The 23,764-nt window shown below is 44.5% G+C and overlaps 1 pseudogene; it reads left to right on the top strand.

The window, feature by feature from the left end:
* Positions 1-13,583: 13,583 nt before the first annotated feature.
* LOC125507862 lies at positions 13,584-20,631 on the top strand (annotated as a pseudogene).
* Positions 20,632-23,764: the final 3,133 nt, after the last annotated feature.

Below are 23,764 nucleotides of genomic sequence, written 5' to 3'. Positions count from 1 at the left end.
CTTGCGCCCCGTCGACTTCAAGCTCCATGTGTACATCACCTTGAATCAACCCCGCGTCATAGCCTTGTCGAAACTACACAAGCCCTCGGGCCTGCGCCACGTGTTTCCACGCCCCAAAAGTCGGTCACTATCAGCATCACACACCTATGTTGACGTTGCCGATTCCGCACCGTCTTCTGTACCAACCGACTTGCGTCGATCCGTCAGACCATCTAGTCCAACCCAGCCAAACTTATTCGATTGCAGACACATTCCAGACTCCTCAAGCCGTCACCGTGATCATCGCCATCCGAACACAAATGTGTACCAACAAAGAAAAACAAAGTGAAGTCCACATAGCCTTCCCGTGTGAACACCAAATCAGATCAACAAAGCTAACTAGGTCGTACGCCTCGCTACGTGAGACCCGTTCCGATTCATGACACTTGTCCGTACCTATCTCAAAGCACTAGTCCCCGATTAGACCCAGCCGAGCCTTAATTCTGTTTTTCAACCGGCCATTATAAATCCCACAGTAAGTCTAGGGTTCTGCACGACCTCTGGTCGCCGCCGCCGGCCGCCGTGCGGCAAGACGGCGCGTTCTCCTTGCCGCCGCCGGCCGCCAGCCGCCGTGCGGCAAGATCGACGGTGTGTCCTCCTCGCGGCATGTGCGCGGGCTGCCCGTCCATATACTCCGTCACGCAGCGTAGTTAGTCATGACGAGGAACAGCACCAGCTCTTATCGACGGCGGCCGCGCGTCATCCTCGCAGCAGGCATGTCGGCTACCCGTCCAGCCTCTCCACGACGCCGCAAAGTTGTTCATGGCTACAAATTCCAGATCGTTCATCGGACTGTGTGAGGATTGATCTATTTTGTATCGAGGGATATGGATGTGAAGATGGATGTGTCTGATGTATAATTGCCGCAGTGATTTTGGTGGCAGTGCTGGTCACTGTAAACTCGATTGTGGTGTAAGAAGTTGTAATTTGTCACCATGTAATTAGTCAAGTTTACTTATGCTTTGTTGTTGTTTTCTGAAGTTTATTCTCCTGGAGAATGTGGAGCTTTTTGTTGTATAAATGAATTTTCTGTACACTTACTGAATAAAATCTGTGGTATTTACGGTATTATTCTCCCACTTGTGCCATTTCTAAGCAACAACTTACATGAACATAACATCTTGTGTTTGCCAACAAGAAAATTGTAAGATTTGAGAATATCACAATAATCCGCTTCAGTTTTAAGTTGGAGAAGAAATACATATCAACATTAGCTGACATGCCGAGCTAACTAGCATTATGGAACCAACTTGCTGGAACCTTCATGTACTGGCACCTTATCTAAAATCCAATTGACAAGAAATTATTGGTGAAACCTGACTACTTATTCGCACATAAGAAATTATAACATGGGAAATCTTTTGCTGCAGTACCTTTTTCTTGTCTCTCTTTGCTTCCTGTAGCGCATATTTTGATCTCTTTTCAATTGGACCTTTTGTTTGCTTAGGAGCTCTAAATCGCTCTGTTCTAATATCTTCAGTGGTTTATTGTTCAAATGATGAGTTCGAAAGTTGAAACTCCCAAAGATTGAAAGCACATTCCTCTCTGGAACAATTTTATCACATACTATACTAGTTATGAATTCAGATTATCAGCCTGCAATCATATGTTAACTTATTGTTCAGTCGTTGATGTATATACTGCAAGGACAGAAAATTGTAAAACTGACAACACTAAAGAGATCAATCCCCACATAGTGTGACCGATGTGCCTGCTGCGAGGATGAAGCGCCATCATGCCGCGCGGCCGCCGTCGACAAGAGTTCCTGATGCTCCTCGCAGTGACTAACTGCACCGCGTGTCGGATCATCTGAACAGGCAGCTCGCAAGGAGAACGCATCGTCGTGCCGCACGGCCGTCGGCCGTCGCCGCCGCCGTCCTCGCCGCCGCACGGCCGCCGCTGCTGTCGCAGCCGCTGCCGCCGTCTCCACCGCCGCCTCGCCGCTCCGTCGCAGCCACCGCTGCCGTCGCCGCTGCCGCAGAGGTCGTGCAGAACCTAGACAGCTTCGGGTGGGAGTGGGAATAAGGATTAAGGCTTGGCTCAGTCGTAATCGAGGACTGGTGCTTTGAGATCTGTATTAACACGTGTCGTGAATCGGAATGGGTCTCACGTAGCGAGGCGTACGACCTGGTCGTATAAGATTTTTTTCCTCAAACACCTGATTCATCATACGTGTGTAGCTGGCCTCTTCTTTTCTTTTCTTTTTCCACGACAGTATCACGATCTGACTAAGCCCTTGTGTCGTAAATTTTTTTCGCCAAACAAATCTCTAATCCCGACACAGTGCCAACTCTTCTGAAATTCAGCTCCGTGCACATGGCTTTCCTTGGGCCTTGCACAACCAGCTGCTGCTCCTGGGCCACTGCACACGTGTACCTCGTGGCTACACAAGGGCCTTGCCCACCAAGCACGCACACAACCAGCCCCACCCGGGCCAGCCAGCTACGCCATGCCCCACGAGCCGCCTCGGCTTTGCGCCTGCGTCCAACCCTTTGCCTGCAGCCCTGCACACGCACTTGGTGGCCACCGCCTGTACGTGTTCCGCTCGGATCAAGCCGCCACGAACCCAGCAAACGCGGATGCCGATCTCGTCGAGTTCCCGAACAAAACGCTGCTTCCGATTGCTCTTTCCATCAAACACGATGCCGTCTTCCACGGATCTTATCTCAGCAAACTCGATCCACCGACACGAAAACTACCGCTACCATGCCTCCAATCGTACACATTGCATCTTCCAAGATCTCGCTGACAACTTTCACGTGTTCTCCTCTAGATCAACGATCAACAGCCCGAACAACCTAGCTCTGATACCACTTGTTAGAATAAATTCGAGGCATACCGTCGATCATCCGAGGACCAAGCAATCACACGAGGCACGACACCGAGATTTGTTAACGAGGTTCACCGATATGGCTACATCCCCGGGGCCTGACTATGGGCGTTCCTCCCCATGACACCGCTGCAATACCGCACCCGGTCGCCCTGGACACCGGCACATGCCGTCGGCTTCCCCTGCGTTCCGGTGCTATTATGTTGGCATAGGTTACATCATGTGTCTACCCCCTCTATATATGAGAGGCCTAGAATACAAGTGCCCTACTTGGACATAACTCCATATCCTATCCAAACACAATACAACTACAAGTCCAACTGTAACCTACCTTGTACACTATATTCGACACAACTCCAACATATCAAGGTCACACCAAAGAGGGCACCATCATACTAAAGTGGTGGCATCACATGACTTATGGATTTCGCATGCTTTCGGAATGCCGGGATCTCACAACGACATCAATGTACTTGAACGATCTCCGGTGTTCAGGAGGCTTTGCAACGGGGAATCGCCACCGGGCAAGTACATTGTCAACAACCCAGAGTACAACATGAGATACTATATTGCTGACGACATCTATCCTCAGTGGGAGGCATGTTGGAAATATGCCCTAGAGGCAATAATAAAAGCATTATTATTATATTTCCTTGTTCATGATAATTGTCTTTATTCATGCTATAATTGTATTATCCGGAAATCGTAATACATGTGTGAATAATAGACACCAACATGTCCCTAGTAAGCCTCTAGTTGACTAGCTCATTGATCAACAGATAGTCATGGTTTCCTGACTATGCACATTGGATGTCATTGATAACGAGATCACATCATTAGGAGAATGATGTGATGAACAAGACCCAATCCTAAACATAGCATGAGATCGTATAGTTCGTTTGCTAGAGTTTTCCAATGTCAAGTATCTTTTCCTTAGACCATGAGATCGTGTAACTCCCGGATACCGTAGGAGTGCTTTGGGTATACCAAACGTCACAACGTAACTGGGTGACTATAAAGGTATACTACGGGTATCTCTGAAAGTGTCTGTTGGGTTGACATGGATCAAGACTGGGATTTGTCACTCCGCATGACGGAGAGGTATCACTGGGCCCACTCGGTAATGCATCATCATAATGAGCTCAGAGTGACCAAGTGTCTGGTCACGGGATCATGCATTACGGTACGAGTAAAGTGACTTGCCGGTAACGAGGTTGAACGAGGTATTGGGATACCGACGATCGGATCTCGGGCAAGTAACATACCGATTGACAAAGGGAATTGTATACGGGGTTGCTTGAATCCTCGACATCGTGGTTCATCCGATGAGATCATCGTGGAGCATGTGAGAGCCAACATGGGTATCCAGATCCTGCTGTTGGTTATTGACCGGAGAGCAATCTCGGTCATGTCTACATGTCTCCCGAACCCGTAGGGTCTACACACTTAAGGTTCGGTGACGCTAGGGTTGTAGGGATATGTATATGAAGTAACCCGAATGTTGTTCGGAGTCCCGGATGAGATCCCGGACGTCACGAGGAGTTCCGGAATGGTCCGGAGGTAAAGATTTATATATGGGAAGTCCTGTTTCGGGCATCGGGACAAGTTTCGGGGTTATCGGTATTATACCGGGACCACCGGAAGGGTTCCGGGGGTCCACCGGGTGGGGCCACCTGTCCCAGGGGGCCACATGGGCTGTAGGGGGTGCGCCTTGGCCTACATGGGCCAAGGGCACCAGCCCCAAGAGGCCCATGCGCCTAGGGTTTCAAGGGAGGAAGAGTCCTAGGAGGGGAAGGCACCTCCTAGGTGCCTTGGGGAGGAGGGATTCCTCCCCCTTGGCCGCACCCCCCTAGGAGATTGGATCTCCTAGGCCCGGCGCCCCCCCCCTTGGCCCTCCTATATATAGTGGGGGAAGGAGGGCTTTTCATCCACGCCTTTGGTTGCCTCCTTCTCCCTCTCCAACACCTCCTCCTCCTCCATAGCGCTTGGCGAAGCCCTGCCGGAGTACTGCAGCTCCATCAACACCACGCCGTCGTGTTGCTGCTGGTGCCATCTCCCTCAACCTCTCCTCTCCCCTTGCTGGATCAAGAAGGAGGAGACGTGGCTGTTCCGTACGTGTGTTGAACGCGGAGGTGCCGTCCGTTCGGTGCTAGGATCTCCGGTGATTTGGATCACGTCGTGTACGACTACCTCATCCCCGTTCTTTGAACGCTTCCGCTCGCGATCTACAAAGGTATGTAGATGCATCCGATTACTCGTTGCTAGATGAACTCATAGATGGATCTTGGTGAAACCGTAGGAAAATTTTGTTTTCTGCAACGTTCCCCAACAGAGGCATCATGAACTAGGTCTATGCGTAGTTCTTCTTGCGCGAGTAGAACACAATTTGTTGTGGGCGTAGATGTTGTCAACTTTCTTGCCGTTACTAGTCTTATATTGCTTCAATGGTATTGTGGGATGAAGCGGCCCGGACCAACCTTACACGTACGCTTACGTGAGACCGGTTCCACCGACTAACATGCACTAGTTGCATAAGGTGGCTGGCGGGTGTCTGTCTCTCCTACTTTAGTTGGAGCGGATTCGATGAAAAGGGTCCTTATGAAGGGTAAATAGAAGTTGACAAATCACGTTGTGGCTTTCACGTAGGTAAGAAAACGTTCTTGCTAGAACCCTACTTCAGCCACGTAAAACATGCAACAACAATTAGAGGACGTCTAACTTGTTTTTGCAGCAAGTGCTTTGTGATATGATATGGCCAAAGTTGTGATGAATGATGAATGATCTATATGTGATGTATGAGATGTTCATGCTATTGTAATAGGAATCACGACTTGCATGTCGATGAGTATGACAACTGGCAGGAGCCATAGGAGTTGTCTTTATTTTTGTATGACCTGCGTGTCATTGAGAAACGCCATGTAAATTACTTTACTTTATTGCTAAACGCGTTAGCCATAGTAGTAGAAGTAATAGTTGGCGAGCAACTTCATGGAGACACAATGATGGAGATCATGATGATGGAGATCATGGTGTCATACCGGTGACAAGATGATCATGGAGCCCCAAGATGGAGATCAAAGGAGCTGTGTGATATTGGCCATATCATGTCACTATTATTATTTGATTGCATGTGATGTTTATCATTTTTTCATCTTGTTTGCTTAGAACGACGGTAGTAAATAAGATGATCCCTCACAACAATTTCAAGAAGTGTTCTCCCCTAACTGTGCACCGTTGCTAAAGTTCGTCGTTTCGAAGCACCACGTGATGATCGGGTGTGATAGATCCTTACGTTCACATACAACGGGTGTAAGATAGTTTTACACATGCAAAACACTTAGGGTTAACTTGACGAGCCTAGCATGTGTATAGACATGGCCTCAGAACACAGAAGACCAAAAGGTCGAGCATGAGTCGTATAGAAGATACGATCAACATGAAGATGTTCACCGACGTTGACTGGTCCGTCTCACGTGATGATCGGACACGGCCTAGTTGACTCGGATCATGTTATACTTAGATGACTAGAAGAGGGATGTCTATCTAAGTGGGAGTTCATTGAATAATTTGATTAGATGAACTTAATTATCATGAACTTAGTCTAAAATCTTTACAATATGTCTTGTAGATCAAATGGCCAACGTAGTCCTCAACTTCAACGCGTTCCTAGAGAAAACCAAGCTGAAAGACGATGGCAGCAACTATACGGACTGGGTCCGGAACCTGAGGATCATCCTCATAGCTGCCAAGAAAGATTATGTCCTACAAGCACCGCTGGGTGACGCACCTGTTCTCCCTGCAGAACAAGACGTTATGAACGCTTGGCAGGCACGTACCGATTACTACTCCCTCGTTCAGTGCGGCATGCTTTACAGCCTAGAGCCGGGGCTCCAAAAGCGTTTTGAGAGACATGGAGCATATGAGATGTTCGAAGAGCTGAAAATGGTTTTCCAAGCTCATGCCCGGGTCGAGAGATATGAAGTCTCCGACAAATTCTTCAGCTGTAAGATGGAGGAAAATAGTTCTGTCAGTGAGCACATACTCACTATGTCTGGGTTACATAACCGCTTGACTCAGCTGGGAGTTAATCTCCCGGATGATGCGGTCATTGACAGAATCCTCCAGTCGCTTCCACCGAGCTACAAGAGCTTTGTGATGAACTTCAATATGCAGGGGATGGAGAAGACCATTCCTGAAGTATTTGCTATGCTGAAATCAGCAGAGGTAGAAGTCAAGAAGGAACATCAAGTGTTGATGATCAATAAAACCACTAAGTTCAAGAAGGGCAAGGGTAAAAAGAACTCCAAGAAGGACGGCAAGGGAGTTGCCGCGCCCGGCAAGCAAGCTGCTGGGAAGAAGCCAAAGAATGGACCCAAGCCCGAGACTGAGTGCTTTTATTGCAAGGAAAGTGGTCACTAGAAGCGGAACTGCCCCAAATACTTAGCAGACAAGAAGGCCGGCAAAACAAAAGGCATATGTGATATACATGTAATTGATGTGTACCTTACCAGCACTCGTAGTAGCTCCTGGGTATTTGATACCGGTGCAGTTGCTCACATTTGTAACTCAAAGCAGGAGCTGCGGAATAAGCGGAGACTGGCGAAGGACGAGGTGACAATGCGCGTCGGGAATGGTTCCAAGGTCGATGTGATCGCCGTCGGCACGCTGCCTCTACATTTACCTACGGGATTAGTTTTAAACCTCAATAATTGTTATTTAGTGCCAGCTTTGAGCATGAACATTGTATCGGGATCTCGTTTAATTCGAGATGGCTACTCATTTAAATCTGAGAATAATGGTTGTTCCATTTATATGAGAGATATGTTTTATGGTCATGCTCCTATGGTAAATGGTTTATTCTTAATGAATCTCGAGCGTATTGCTACACATATTCATAGTGTGAGTACCAAAAGATGTAAGGTTGACAATGATAGTCCCACATACTTGTGGCACTGCCGCCTTGGTCACATAGGTGTCAAACGCATGAAGAAGCTCCATGCAGATGGACTTTTAGAGTCTCTTGATTATGAATCATTTGACACGTGCGAACCATGCCTCATGGGTAAAATGACCAAGACTCCGTTCTCAGGAACAATGGAGCGAGCAACCAACTTATTGGAAATCATACATACTGATGTGTGCGGTCCAATGAGTGTTGAGGCTCGCGGTGGCTATCGTTATGTTCTCACCCTCACTGATGACTTGAGTAGATATGGGTATGTCTACTTAATGAAACACAAGTCTGAAACCTTTGAAAAGTTCAAGGAATTTCAGAGTGAGGTTGAGAATCAACGTGACAGGAAAATCAAGTTCCTACGATCAGATCGAGGAGGAGAATACTTGAGTCACGAGTTTGGCACACACTTAAGAAAATGTGGAATAGTTTCACAACTCACGCCGCCTGGAACACCTCAGCGTAATGGTGTGTCCGAACGTCGTAATCGCACTCTATTAGATATGGTGCGATCTATGATGTCTCTTGCCGATTTACCGCTATCCTTTTGGGGGTATGCTTTAGAGACTGCCGCATTCACTTTAAATAGGGCTCCGTCGAAATCCGTTGAGACGACACCGTTTGAATTATGCTTTGGTAAGAAACCTAAGTTGTCGTTTCTAAAAGTTTGGGGATGCGATGCTTATGTCAGGAAACTTCAACCTGAAAAGCTTGAACCCAAGTCGGAAAAATGCGTCTTCATAGGATACCCTAAAGAAACTACTGGGTATACCTTCTACCTCAGATCCGAAGGCAAGATCTTTGTTGCCAAGAATGGGTCCTTTCTAGAGAAAGAGTTTCTCTCGAAAGAAGTAAGTGGAAGGAAAGTAGAACTTGATGAAGTATTACCTCTTGAACCGGAAAATGGCGCAACTCAAGAAAATGTCCCTGAGGTGCCTGCACCGACTAGAGAGGAGATTAATGATGATGATCAAGATACTTCTGATCAAGCTCCTACTGAAATTCGAAGGTCCACAAGGACACGTTCCGCACCAGAGTGGTACGGCAACCCTGTCTTGGAAATCATGTTGTTAGACAACGGTGAACCTTCGAACTATGAAGAAGCGATGGCGGGCCCGGATTCCGAAAAATGGCTAGAAGCCATGAAATCCGAGATAGGATCCATGTATGAAAACGAAGTATGGACTTTGACTGACTTGCCCGTTGAGCGGCGAGCCATACAAAATAAATGGATCTTTAAGAAGAAGACAGACGCGGATGGTAATGTGACCATCTATAAAGCTCGGCTTGTCGCTAAGGGTTATCGACAAGTTCAAGGGGTTGACTACGATGAGACTTTCTCACCGGTAGCGAAGCTGAAGTCCGTCCGAATCATGTTAGCGATTGCCGCATTCTATGATTATAAAATATGGCAAATGGACGTCAAAACGACATTCCTTAATGGTTTCCTTAAGGAAGAATTGTATATGATGCAACCGGAAGGTTTTGTCGATCCTAAGAATGCTAACAAGGTGTGCAAGCTCCAACGCTCGATTTATGGGCTGGTGCAAGCATCTCGGAGTTGGAACATTCGCTTTGATGAGATGATCAAAGCGTTTGGGTTTACGCAGACTTATGGAGAAGTCTGCATTTACAAGAAAGTGAGTGGGAGCTCTGTAGCATTTCTCATATTATATGTAGATGACATACTTTTGATGGGAAATGATATAGAACTCTTGGACAGCATTAAGGCCTACTTGAATAAAAGTTTTTCAATGAAGGACCTTGGAGAAGCTGCTTATATATTAGGCATCAAGATCTATAGAGATAGATCGAGACGCCTCATAGGTCTTTCACAAAGCACATACCTTGATAAGATATTGAAGAAGTTCAATATGGATCATTCTAAGAAGGGGTTCTTACCTGTGTTACAAGGTGTGAAATTGAGCTCAGCTCAATGTCCGACCACGACAGAAGATATAGAGGAGATGAGTGTCATCCCCTATGCCTCGGCCATAGGGTCTATTATGTATGCCATGCTGTGTACCAGACCTGATGTAAACCTTGCCGTAAGTTTGGTAGGAAGGTACCAAAGTAATCCCGGCAAGGAACACTGGACAGCGGTCAAGAATATCCTGAAGTACCTGAAAAGGACTAAGGAAATGTTTCTCGTTTATGGAGGTGACGAAGAGCTCGTCGTAAAGGGTTACGTCGACGCTAGCTTCGACACAGATCTGGATGACTCTAAGTCACAAACCGGATACGTGTATATTTTGAATGGTGGGGCAGTAAGCTGGTGCAGTTGCAAGCAGAGCGTCGTGGCGGGATCTACATGTGAAGCGGAGTACATGGCAGCCTCGGAGGCAGCACATGAAGCAATATGGGTGAAGGAGTTCATCACCGACCTAGGAGTCATACCCAATGCGTCGGGGCCGATCAAGCTCTTCTGTGACAACACTGGAGCTATTGCTCTTGCCAAGGAGCCCAGGTTTCACAAGAAGACAAGGCACATCAAGCGTCGCTTCAACTCCATTCGTGAAAATGTTCAAGATGGAGACATAGAGATTTGTAAAGTACATACGGACCTGAATGTAGCGGATCCGTTGACTAAACCTCTCCCTAGAGCAAAACATGATCAACACCAGAATTCCATGGGTGTTCGATTCATCACAATGTAACTAGATTATTGACTCTAGTGCAAGTGGGAGACTGTTGGAAATATGCCCTAGAGGCAATAATAAAAGCATTATTATTATATTTCCTTGTTCATGATAATTGTCTTTATTCATGCTATAATTGTATTATCCGGAAATCGTAATACATGTGTGAATAATAGACACCAACATGTCCCTAGTAAGCCTCTAGTTGACTAGCTCATTGATCAACAGATAGTCATGGTTTCCTGACTATGGACATTGGATGTCATTGATAACGAGATCACATCATTAGGAGAATGATGTGATGGACAAGACCCAATCCTAAACATAGCATGAGATCGTATAGTTCGTTTGCTAGAGTTTTCCAATGTCAAGTATCTTTTCCTTAGACCATGAGATCGTGTAACTCCCGGATACCGTAGGAGTGCTTTGGGTATACCAAACGTCACAACGTAACTGGGTGACTATAAAGGTATACTACGGGTATCTCCGAAAGTGTCTGTTGGGTTGACACATGGATCAAGACTGGGATTTGTCACTCGTATGACGGAGAGGTATCACTGGGCCCACTCGGTAATGCATCATCATAATGAGCTCAGAGTGACCAAGTGTCTGGTCACGGGATCATGCATTACGGTACGAGTAAAGTGACTTGCCGGTAACGAGATTGAACGAGGTATTGGGATACCGACGATCGGATCTCGGGCAAGTAACATACCGATTGACAAAGGGAATTGTATACGGGGTTGCTTGAATCCTCGACATCGTGGTTCATCCGATGAGATCATCGTGGAGCATGTGGGAGCCAACATGGGTATCCAGATCCCTGCTGTTGGTTATTGACCGGAGAGCGATCTCGGTCATGTCTACATGTCTCCGGAACCCGTAGGATCTAAACACTTAAGGTTCGGTGACGGCTAGGGTTGTAGGGATATGTATATGCAGTAACCCGAATGTTGTTCGGAGTCCCGGATGAGATCCCGGAACGTCACGAGGAGTTCCGGAATGGTCCGGAGGTAAAGAATTTATATATGGGAAGTCCTGTTTCGGCCATCGGGACAAGTTTCGGGGTTATCGGTATTGTACCGGGACCACCGGAAGGGTCCCGGGGGTCCACCGGGTGGGGCCACCTGTCCCGGGGGGCCACATGGGCTGTAGGGGGTGCGCCTTGGCCTACATGGGCCAAGGGCACCAGCCCCAAGAGGCCCATGCGGCCCTAGGGTTTCAAGGGAGGAAGAGTCCTAGGAGGGGAAGGCACCTCCTAGGTGCCTTGTGGAGGAGGGATTCCTCCCCCTTGGCCGCACCCCCCTAGGAGATTGGATCTCCTAGGGCCGGCGCCCCCCCCCTTGGCCCTCCTATATATAGTGGGGGAAGGAGGGCTTTTCATCCACGCCTTTGGTTGCCTCCTTCTCCCTCTCCAACACCTCCTCCTCCTCCATAGCGCTTGGCGAAGCCCTGCCGGAGTACTGCAGCTCCATCAACACCACGCCGTCGTGTTGCTGCTGGTGCCATCTCCCTCAACCTCTCCTCTCCCCTTGCTGGATCAAGAAGGAGGAGACGTGGCTGTTCCGTACGTGTGTTGAACGCGGAGGTGCCGTCCGTTCGGTGCTAGGATCTCCGGTGATTTGGATCACGTCGTGTACGACTACCTCATCCCCGTTCTTTGAACGCTTCCGCTCGCGATCTACAAAGGTATGTAGATGCATCCGATTACTCGTTGCTAGATGAACTCATAGATGGATCTTGGTGAAACCATAGGAAAATTTTGTTTTCTGCAACGTTCCCCAACAAGGCATTTGTGAAGATCATATCTGAACTGCAGAGCAGCAAACAAAGTCACTTTGCAACAATGGAGGAAGCGCCTAAGAAGGATGTGGAGAGGGCATCCGAAGTGCTTCAATCTCGTTGGGGGGGGGGGAATTGTCTACGGAGCTGCAATGATGTGGGAATCAAAAACTTTGTGATAGCTCATGACATGTTGTGTTATTTTGCATAATATGATTGTCGAGGATGAGAGTGATGGTGTAGCCCAAATCAATAATTTTGAAGCACCCGGAGAACAAGTTCAAATCCCGGAAGATCAAGATGCAGTTTAGCTTATGAACTTTCTATAGATGCATCAGAATCTTCGAGATCACCAGATGCACGCACAACTACTCAATGATTTTGTGGAGCATATGTGAAATCGTAATGGAAACCAAAGAGCTAATGTTTGAGTTGTGCATTTAAATAAATTTTATGTAAGACCCATGCATTTTTGGTACCAACATTTGTTATTACGTGCAATATTTGCGTGTATGATGTGCATGCATTTGCATGGATTTAAAAGTTCGGATTTAAGATATATGGATGCCGGACACAAGATATAAGAGACCGACAAGCGCTGTTCGCGGACGCGCCCGTGGATGTTACTGGATTTGTCCAAGTCTGGCTGTAGATGCTCTAACAACACTTGTATCGTCGTTTGGTAGAAGTCTCCTTCTCAAGAAATTCCACTAGTATTGTATGAGAACGATATAATCCCCATGATTAAGCAATAACTTTTTTCCAAGAAAAAATCATATCGTTGACTTTTTTCTTCTTCAAAAGATCCTCGTTAGGCATATTTTGAAGTGCCAATTCACTTATTTTGTTCCGTACCTCATGTAGTCCATATTAATATCTCTGTAAAGAGACTTGTACTATTTAGGACAGACGAAATACAATATAAAATATGATACTCCCTCTGTTTCTAAATACAATCTTTTATATAGATTTTATTAATATAAATTACATACGAAGCAAAATAAGTGAATGCACACTCTAAAATCTGTCTTTACATATCCATATGTAACCCATATTAAAATCTCTGAAAAGACTTATTATTTAGAAATAGAGAGAGTAGTACTGAAATACTATACGTTAGCCATTCGAATCCGATCCTATTTCACCGATACTTAGATCACACCGTTACTTTTTCGACTTTTTTTTTTTAAAGATCCTCGTTAGCACGAGCAAAAGCGTCGGAGTCCGGGGAAGCAGGCTCACCGCGCAAGCCGTCCGTCCACCTGTACGTACGTGTAACGAAGAGTCGAAGATTCCGAGTAAAAAAAAAAACCCGAAGATTGTCGTATGTATAAATGTCTCCAAATCCGCGAGCAAATCTTCCCGACGAAGTTTTTACGCTTAATTAAGTTGCGGGGTAATACTAATAGCCGCGGCAACCTCCCGATTTCCCCCCAAGCCCAAAACCCAAACCCCAAATTTCCCTCTCCGCACAACGTCCCAATCCGCATTTCCTCCCCGCCGATCGGCGGCGCCGGCGCCGGCGCCGCGGATGACGATGGGGGCGTCGTCGTCGAATAGGATCCATATCGACTGGGTACAGATGTTCAGCCCCGCCTCCCCCGGCCGCGACGATGACGTCTGCTTCGACTCCCCTCCCTCGGCGGCCGGGAAGGGGAGGGCCAAGGGGAATGCGTCCGCCCGTTCCTCCCCCGGCGAGGGATTCGTCTCCCCTCCCCCGGCGCCGGCCAAGGGGAAGGGGAGGAGGGATGCGGAGGCGGAGGGGGAGTTCTCGGGGAGATCGGATGACGGGCTGCGGCGGGACATCGCGGATTTGTCGGGCGAGGAGCTGCGGCTTCAGATCACGTGCGTCCGCAGCACGCACCCCGCGTTCGGAGGCCTAATCGAGCAGGAGAAGAGGGAAGGCCGCAAACGCCTCCTCCGGCTGCTCGAGGAGGAGGCGCGGCGCCGGGGGATGGGTACGAACAGCGCCAAGGTTCGATCCTGCACTCGTGTCTGATTGGGCCCCCTCTCCCTCTCGCAACCTGTTTACATGGTCATGGTGTGTTTATTCGCAGGATGGCGGTGCTTCCTACCGGGATCCTCGTTCTGATGCTTACTTACTTGGTAAGGCTTTTTTTGCTTACTGCATGTTCAGTTATGAGCTTATACCTTAGCAATGTCCAGAGATCGGTTGGCAAAGTATGGGTACATGGGAGCTGTGAATGGAGTTGGTACAGGAAATGCATTGTATGCAGTTTGGTTTGAACATCTAATGAAAATATGACGACTGCCGAATCTGTTCCACCTAATTTGCTCACAACCATGCTATGCCCAACTTTAAGTGTAGTGTGCCCTTTTTGCAGATGTCGATGATTCGGAGGCGGAGCGTGCTCACAGATACCATCTGAAGTTATCTCCCATCCGCTCGACAAAGAAAAACTACGGAGGGGTATATACTCTATAGTATGATGTGCACGTCTTCTTGTTGTTGATAATCTGTAAAAATCTCTTCTAAATTAGGATGAGATCGTGGTGAATGCAGCTAGGTGTGGTTGCACGGAGAAGTTTGAAGCAACCTGGACGAATGAGACCTATACCAGAGGATAAGATGTACTCAAGCAAAACATCTCCATCTACTTTATCTGGGCATAAACAGAGAGTCCGTGCCGTTGATCCAAAGGAACATGATAGAGAAAAGCGTCGGCAGATTCAAAGCAACTTTTTCACGACGTTGTAAAACGACGGCCAGTGAATTGTAATACGACTCACTATAGGGCGAATTCGAGCTCGGTACCCGGGGATCCTCTAGAGTCGACCTGCAGGCATGCAAGCTTATTAGCACACCACATGAGTGCCCATTTTTAGTTTTGACTGTCCCTGTTCCCGGCATCCCTGCACAACCTGTTTTAGGATCTCCGTGTTACTAATTTACAATGTTTCTGTCAATGTGTATTGCACCTTACTAGTATTATTACTACTTGTGTTTGGCAATTACAAGAGACTCCATTTACAGCTCTTTTATGATTTAGTTTCAAATTCCAACGAATTTTTAAGCTGCACTTTTAATAGGAAGTCACTGTTTTGTAAGAAAGTATATTGACGGAATTATGTATGTATATGGCTACTTGGTTCTGCTGTGTTCTGGAATTGTGCAGACTTGGTAGTCGCAATGGAGTTCTGAGACAGGAATCTTGATCATTTTTAACAAATGATAATAGTATCACTTTACTTGATTCAGATTTCAAGCATATGCTGTTTTGCTTTCTGCAAAGCCATGATTGTGCCATTCTTTTAGGAAGAAAATGCCTTCTCTCTTGTTTTTTAGGTGCACTGTGCACTTATACATCAGCAGTATTAATATCAGTACTCCACTTTGTTAAGACCTGCTTGACATAAGTTATTGAAAATGTGTGGACTACATATTCTGGTGAAATGTTATATATCCAATTCTGTTATACTCCTCTGTTCCTAAATATAAGTCTTTTTAGGGATTTCAATATGGACTACATACGGATGTACATAGACGTAGTTTAGAGTGTAGATTCACTCATTTTGCTCTGTATGTAGTCCATATTGGAATATCTAAAAAGACTTATATTTAGGAACGGAGGGAGTAATAAGCATTGCGGATATTGTTCACATACGTCATACAGTCTCTCTCAGTACTTCATACAATACATCTCAGTATACTATTACATTTAATCAAAATATTAAGCTGAGATTCCTTTTCAATTCTTCGACACAGGTGGAATGTACAGCATGGAGATTCATCTGTTTCATATTCTCGAAAGGTGGGTACGCTGACAACGTGACAATCATCTAGATCAATGAAATTACTATTCTACTCCCTCCGTTCCAAATAAGTGTAATGGTTTTAGTTCAAAAGTTCAAATTTGAACTAAAACCAAACTAAAACTATGACACTTATTTTGGAACGGAGGGAGTAAAAGTTTCCTTACTTTTTGCCCCTGTACAAATGATCCTTATTTCCTATTGCTTGAGTGGTCAAGCTACAAAGCTGTCCTATTGCATGCAGTGTGAGTGCATTTGAGCTGTTTACGATTAATGACATTTCACTTGTTACATGATGCTGGCTTCTGCAGAAAACTGGCCTCCTCCATTTATGTACACTGCCACACTTCCCATTAATAGTTTGGCCGTGCTAATTAATTCTAGCACTGGGTCTGTCCTTTAAGTTAGGTCATCATCATGAAATAAAACCAGGATGTTTTTGGACAGTGTACTTGCAGTAGTAGATTGATCATCATGCCACTTTTAGATACAAATTTGACCTTACACAGCTACATTATTATATTGTGTACCTATACTAGGTTAATGATGTGGTTCTCGTGGATGACGAAGATGCGCAATCTGATGAACCAGTAGACTGTCGGGTGCCAGAGGAATGGTAAGTAAGGAGCTTCACCACCAACGTGTTTTCTGTTATGCATACTGAGCTAAAGTTTCAACTTACTATCTGATAAAACAATGGGTTTTTCAGGAACTACTCAAAAATTTACTATCCATCAAGGTGAACACTGCATTTTTTTTTGAAGACCTTCAGTTCATGGCAGTGAATTTTTCTTTAGTTCTGTCATTAACACTAAACATTTGAACAGAGATGATCCAGAAGCTGTAGAGCTCACCAGTTCGGATATCAAATGCCTTGATCCTGGAGTATATTTGTCGTCCCCTGTAATAAACTACTACATTCAGTAAGAATATATGTCCCTATCTTTCAAGTTTTGCTTTGTATCATTCTATGATCTTCTCCTTTTAGAGACTGCTTGAGCACATCATGTGTCTTTGAATAATACTCCCTCCATTCACCATTATAAGATGTTCTAACTTTTTTCTAAATCTGATGTATATAGACGCCTTTTATTGTGTTTGTTCACTCATTTCAGTCTGAATCTAGTCTATACTGAATTATCTAAAATGTCTTGTAATAGTGAACGGAGGGAGTAGGAAGCAATCAATTCTTTATGATTTGAGAACATTTAGGTGTTAATGCACCTAGTTGTGCTGCCTGTTGGTATTGAAATGTCCGGACATCATCAAGCTATCTATTTGAGCTGTTGAGCTTGACGAATTAGTAAAAATAGCATCATGTGAATTTTTAGTCATCCACTTACTCAGAGATGTTAGAATTGTTTAAAGTTAGGACTTGTGAATTCTGTTCATAACAACTTTGCTTCTAAATGGATGTTTCTGTTTAACTCTTTGTATGATATTCTTCTGGCAGATACATCAAAAGAGACAAATTTCAACGTGAAGCTGCCAGAAACAATTTCCACATGTTTAACACATATTTTTACAGCAAGCTTCAAGAAGCATTATTTGGGAAGGTAAGATTGTCTTTCTATTGAATGACTTGAATACTGCTGCAAAAAATATATGTTAGTCTTCTCCAAGTTCTATTATTCATGGTACATGAGAGTACTTTGGAGATGAGCTTTTTGTTGTTTGCTTGGTAAAATGTGATAGTGTAAGCTATTACTCCCTCCATACGGAATTACTTGACGCTCAAACGGATGTATCTAGCAATAAAATAGGTCTAGATACATCCGTTTGAGCGTCAAGTAATTCGGGACGAAGGAAATACTATACTGTGTTGTAGTTGTCCTTTCTTAGTATCTTGAGTTCTTGACTCTTGTATATCTAATAGCCTTTTTATGATTTATCTTTCTTTTTTATGTAGTGTTGTACTATTTTCATATGGTGTTTTCTCTGAATCTTATTCTTAGTGATACATGAGTACTCTGGACATCTGCTTTTATTGCTTCCATGTTAAGATGCGATAGTAACAGGCATATGTCCAGAGTACTCTGAATTTTTGGACAATGTGTTGTACTTGTCCTGTCTTAGTACTTCACTACTTGTTTCTTATAAAGTACTGTTTTTATAATTTTAGATTGTAATGCTCCACTTTTTCTAGGGCGAGTTCGTGAAGTTGAGAAGATGGTGGAAAGGTGTCAATATATTTCAGAGAGGATACATTATACTGCCAATCCATGGAACGTAAGTTAGTTACTGGAATAGGAATTCTAACATGTTTGTTATTTATATGCTTGCAAATATAATTGACGGCTCATGTTATTGATTATTTTATCCAAATGCACTCTTGGATAAGTTTTATAACTCCATGCTCCATCTGGATCTGCAGTTTCAGATGCCTAAGTATCAATCCTTTAGTAATCTGATGAATTATTTTACAAGCATTGGGTTGTGGCCTATGAGGTTTATAACATTATGTGTACTTCTTTTGGTATTTCTGCTAAATGCATTTTTGTCTTTGTTAATTAGGGCACACTGGAGCCTGGTGATTATCTGCATTCCTGCAAAAGAGAGTAATTCAGGACCAATCGTACTTCATCTGGACTCCTTAGGGATGCATCCTACTGATGACATTTATCGTACAGTTAGGAGGTAAGTGACATGACGACTATTATCTAACTTTGGGTGCTAGCTGGGAAATTTCTTGGAACTATTATGACTGATGCTTGATGGCTGGTTCACTTGTTGATGAGTTCTATGATTTTGATAGCGAATAAACTCTTCATAACGCTGATGTCGTCAACTGTATGTAGATTCCTTGAAGAGGAATGGAAGCATTTAAGGAAGAACCCTCCTTCTGACATTTCTATTTCAGACACAATATGGGAGGATCTTCCAAGGAATATACACAAGGAAAATGTTGAGGTAAGTGTTATGATGGGTGGATACTTTATAGAAGCAGACGATGCAGGTGTGTCTTAAAAGCAATGAGAGTTGATTATGGAGAAATACACCATAGTTCATAAGCAAGGAGGCATTTGATAACGAAAAGCGAGTTGTTTCTTCTTGCTTGACTTATCACCTAGGAGTCTAGTACTCAAAACTCTTTAGATCGCTAACTATCCAGGTCATTGAATCTTTTTTTTTTTGGTTTGGAATTGGTTCCTGGATTTCTACACTCAAAGTTGTTTAGATTGTGGTCTGCAATTAAATTACATTTTTATCTTGGTACATTCTTATAAATTGTTACAATGACCAGGTTCCAGGGCAGAACAACGCATATGATTGTGGCATCTTCATGCTTTACTATATTCAACGGTTTATAATTGAAGCACCAGAAAATTTCACAAGAGATAGACTTGTCATGGTTGGTGGTGCCAACTCCTTTCTGTATTTCTCAGTTCTTATAATGCTTTGTCTGTTTAGCTTAGCGAGTTTCTTTCTCAAGGGTTTAACACTGAGCTTGTATTGGCTTTACAGTTTAGTCGCAGTTGGTTTAGATCTGAAGAGGCTTCTAATTTAAGAAACAAGATAAGGAAACTACTGCTGAAAGAGTTTGAAAGTGCGAGGGTTGATGATGTTATGTCTGAGGCAGCTACAGCTGATGGCTCTGATGATGACTGTTTCATGAAGGAAGGAGAATCAGAGGCACCTACAGCTGATGGCTCTCATGAAGACTGTGTGATGATGGAGGGAGAATCAGAGGCGGTTATACCTGAGGCAGCTACAGCTGATGGCTCTGATGATGTTAAGACAGGGGCAGCAACATCTGATGGCTCTGATGAAATCTTATGGAAAGGAAAATCAGAAGCAGTTGCATCTCGTGACAGTGATTTAATGGTGGTAGGAGGTGGAGACACATTTGAGGGAACACCTTGGAGCACCCGCAAAAGTGATGGAAGGAACAGAGTATGTGTTCTTTCTGAAGAGGCTACATTGCCTGGTAGCGCGGTGAAGGACGATGAATATACCATGAAATCAGATCCTGACAGCTCAGAAAGTGAAGAAGTTGTTGAGTTCTTACCTTCTGACAATGACAATGACAATGACAATGAAGAGGTCATGCATAGAGGAACACGGCCGGATTTATTTTATTGTGATGACAGCTGTGACAGTGAAGCAGAAGAGGTCACAGGTGCTTGGAAGCGAAGATCAAGAACAATGAAGAGGCCAGACAGAGCCGGTGATGTGCAGATCATAGAAGATAGAAAGCCAAGAGCTAGATTGGAACTCTGCCGCATGACGTGACATGAAGGGCTCATCCACCCATTTCCAGGATGACCGAAAACCAATCCGTATGATAGTAGGTGATGAAAGGCATAATGTATTGCCGGACAATGCATGATCGATCAATCTTCCCCTAGCTCTTCTTGCCCTTGGTAAAGTTTTGGTAGTAAGGCCATGGGCGTGGGTTGGGAGGGGGATTTATAGTGTACAGGTTAAGCATATAGGGCATATCCAGACTGCAAGACTATTAAGTGGCGCACTCTTTTGCAAATATAGGCTATCGAAATGATTGTGTTATTATTACATACTATCTCTGTTCCAAAATATTTGTTTTTTTAGAGATTTCAAATGGACTATCACATATGGATGTATATATATATATATTTTAGAGTGTAGATTCACTTATTTTGCTACGTATGTGGTCACTTATTGAAATCTCTAGAAAGACAAATACTTCCTCCGTAAACTAATATAAAAGCGTTTAGATCACTAAAATAGTGATCTAAACGCTTTTATATTAATTTACAGAGGGAGTATTTAGGAACGGAGGGAGTAGTTAGTGGTATTATCATTTCACAACCAATCTTGTTTGGCACCAAGAACCGTGTTGGATACCATTCTTGCACTTCATTTCTTAGCCATCATGTTGCTGCAAGTCTTTTTGTTTGTTACTCCCTCCATCCGAAAATACTTGTCATCAAAATGGATAAAAGGAGATGTATCTAGATGTATTTAGTTCTAGACACATGTTCCTTTATCCATTTTGATGACAAGTATTTTTGGACGAAGGGAGTATTAGTTAAGTGCATCTAGTGCCACCCCTAGTTGGTTTTGGAGTATTGACGACAAATCTGGTTGACGGATTAATGTGTTTGTGAGAATTGCAGGATAACACAGGTAGTAGTCCATCATTGATTCGGTTTTTCTACCGGAGATGACCCCTAAAAATGTATGAAGACATTGAAGACAAAGATGGTATATGAAGATATTCACACTGAAGACTATGACAAGAGAAGACATTGAGTGACTATGGAGCGTGAAGACTTAGTTGTTTCGTTGTTTCCTTTTTTTCTTTGTTGAGTCATAGGAACCACTGTACTGTTAAGTGGGGTCCCAGTGAACCAGTCAGAATGACTGAAGTGATGCTTAACCAAAATCCTATGTCTTCGAGAGAAGACAATGAGAGCAAATCTTATCCAGAGTTGGATAAGTCAGCTTTGCTTGTAGCCCAAATAAAGTTATTGTGTGTGTTTGAAATTTGACCATTGGAACACGTGTCAGTTTTTTAGTGACCCAGAGTCATTTCGGACAAATCAGGTCGGGTTGCCTAATGGCTATAAATAGCCCACCCCTACACCATAAATTGGTTGGCTGCTCAGAGTTAGTGCACGACTTTTGTCGTTTGAGAGCAACCCACCTCGAAGCATTTAAGAGAGAAATCCTTGCGAGGACAAAGCCCTAAACACCCAAAGCCAAAGAGTGTTAGGCATCACTGAAATCTTCCTGTCTGTGTGATCTGAAGACTTATTACACTTGAGGACTGTGAATCCTCCAGCCGGTTAGGCGTCGCGTTCTGAGCATCCAAGAGTCATTGTGGATCGCTGGTGAACGAAGTCTGTGAAGGTTTGGAAGTCTACCTTGAAGACTTAACAGAGTGATTGAGCGAGGACCGGGTGTCCTTAGCTCAAGGGAAATAAGGTGAAGACACGGTCTTCTGAGTTAAATCTCAGCCTTCCTAACCAGACGTACAGTTGTCACATCAACTGGAACTGGTCTTCAACGAGTTACTGGTGCTGTCCTTCCCATCTCTTTATTACAGTTGGTCCTTGTGAAGTCATTGCCTGTTTGCATTATCTTTTTGTCTTCACTGTGTGATTGCTTGTTCTAATTGGCTTCATACTATTTTCCATCCTGATCCATACTGCCTAGCTGCTATTAGTCTTTGTGCTTTCACTTCATTCAATACTTGACTATGGCTTGCCTAGTGTAGTTTACCTTTCGCTGCATGGTAATAGGTTTATTTCTATCATTTGTCTTCGAAACTTCCATATTTTGAAGACTTCCATAAAAATCGCCTATTCACCCCCCTCTAGTCGACCACTAGCACTTTAAATTGGTATCAGAGCAAGGTACTCCCTTGTTCTGTATGATTCGGTTTAATCATCTGGAGTTTTTGCTATGTAGACTGCAGGGATAATCAAAGTCTCCGCTGCGTGCCCCGTCTTCGATGGAACTGAATATCCCTACTAGAAGAATAAGATGCGCATGCATCTTGAAGCCATTGATGTCGACCTCTGGTATGTCGTCAAGAATGGCGTCCTCAAGGCTGGTGAAGGTGTCACCGCTGCTGATGTCAAGAAGTTTGTTTAACTGGATTCCACTGTCAAGAATATCATCTGTGGTCATCTGACCAAAGGGCAATATGGCCGTGTGAGTGCTCTGGAAACATCTAAGCTAGTCTGGGACTGGCTCTCTAAGGTCAACGAAAGCGTCTCAACTCAGAGAGATTAAAGGATCAGTGTCCTTCGCAACCTCTTCAATCGCTTCAAGAGAAACGACAATGAGAATGTTCAGCTCACGTTTGATCGACTCACTGACATCACAAATGAGCTTCAAGCTCTCGGTGCTACTGAGATCACCAAGCATGAAATCGTCAAGACACTCCTGAGATCACTTGACAGCTCGTTTGACACCCTAGCCCTGATGATACAAGAACGCCCTGACTTCAAGAGACTCGATCCGTCTAACATACTTGAAAGGCTCAACACACATGAGTTTCAGCTTTCTGAGAAAAGAGACATCTATGGTCCCAATTATGGCCGAACTCGTGCCTTGAAGGCAAAAGCTGTTTCCTCATCTGAAGAAGAATCTGACTGCAGTTCTGATGACCCTGAAGACATTGGAAAGGAGCTTGCTATGCTTGTGAAGAAGTTTCAGAAATTCACCAAGAAGAAAGGCTTCAAAAAGTCCTCACAATCCAGCTCAAGGAATGATGAGGTTTCTGCTCATGACTACAAGAAGAGAACATGCCACAAGTGCAAGAAACCTGGTCACTACATCTCTGAATGTCCGCAGTGGGATAATGAGAACAACAACAAGAAGAAGAGCAAGGAATATGATTCCGACGACAAGAAGAAGAAGAAGAAATACTCAAAGTCTTCTTCCAAGTCTCCCTCAAAGTCTTCATCACACAAGAAGAGCTCATCTGGCAAGACTCGTGCGTTTGTTGGCAAGGAAATGGATTCAGAGGAGGAGTCTGCTTCTGAGGAGGCAGAGGTGGAGTCTGAGGAGGAGTACGATTTTGGCGTTGCAAGTCTGGCTATAGCCTACGTTGCCAAGTCCATCTTCAACACTAAAGACAATGACTTCATCACCGACGCCGATGCTAATAACAAGGACAAGTCCGCTCCCACCTACTGCTTCATGGTACGTGGTGCCAAGGTAAACTCACACACTACTCACTATCAAACATCCAGTGAACATGACTCTGATTGTGGTTCCAAACCCAGCTACAAAGCACTTGCTTAAATTTCA

The sequence above is a fragment of the Triticum urartu genome, chromosome 5 (assembly GCF_003073215.2).
Source record: "Triticum urartu cultivar G1812 chromosome 5, Tu2.1, whole genome shotgun sequence".
Taxonomy (NCBI): Eukaryota; Viridiplantae; Streptophyta; class Magnoliopsida; order Poales; family Poaceae; genus Triticum; species Triticum urartu.
This window is presented reverse-complemented; position numbering and strand designations above follow the sequence as displayed.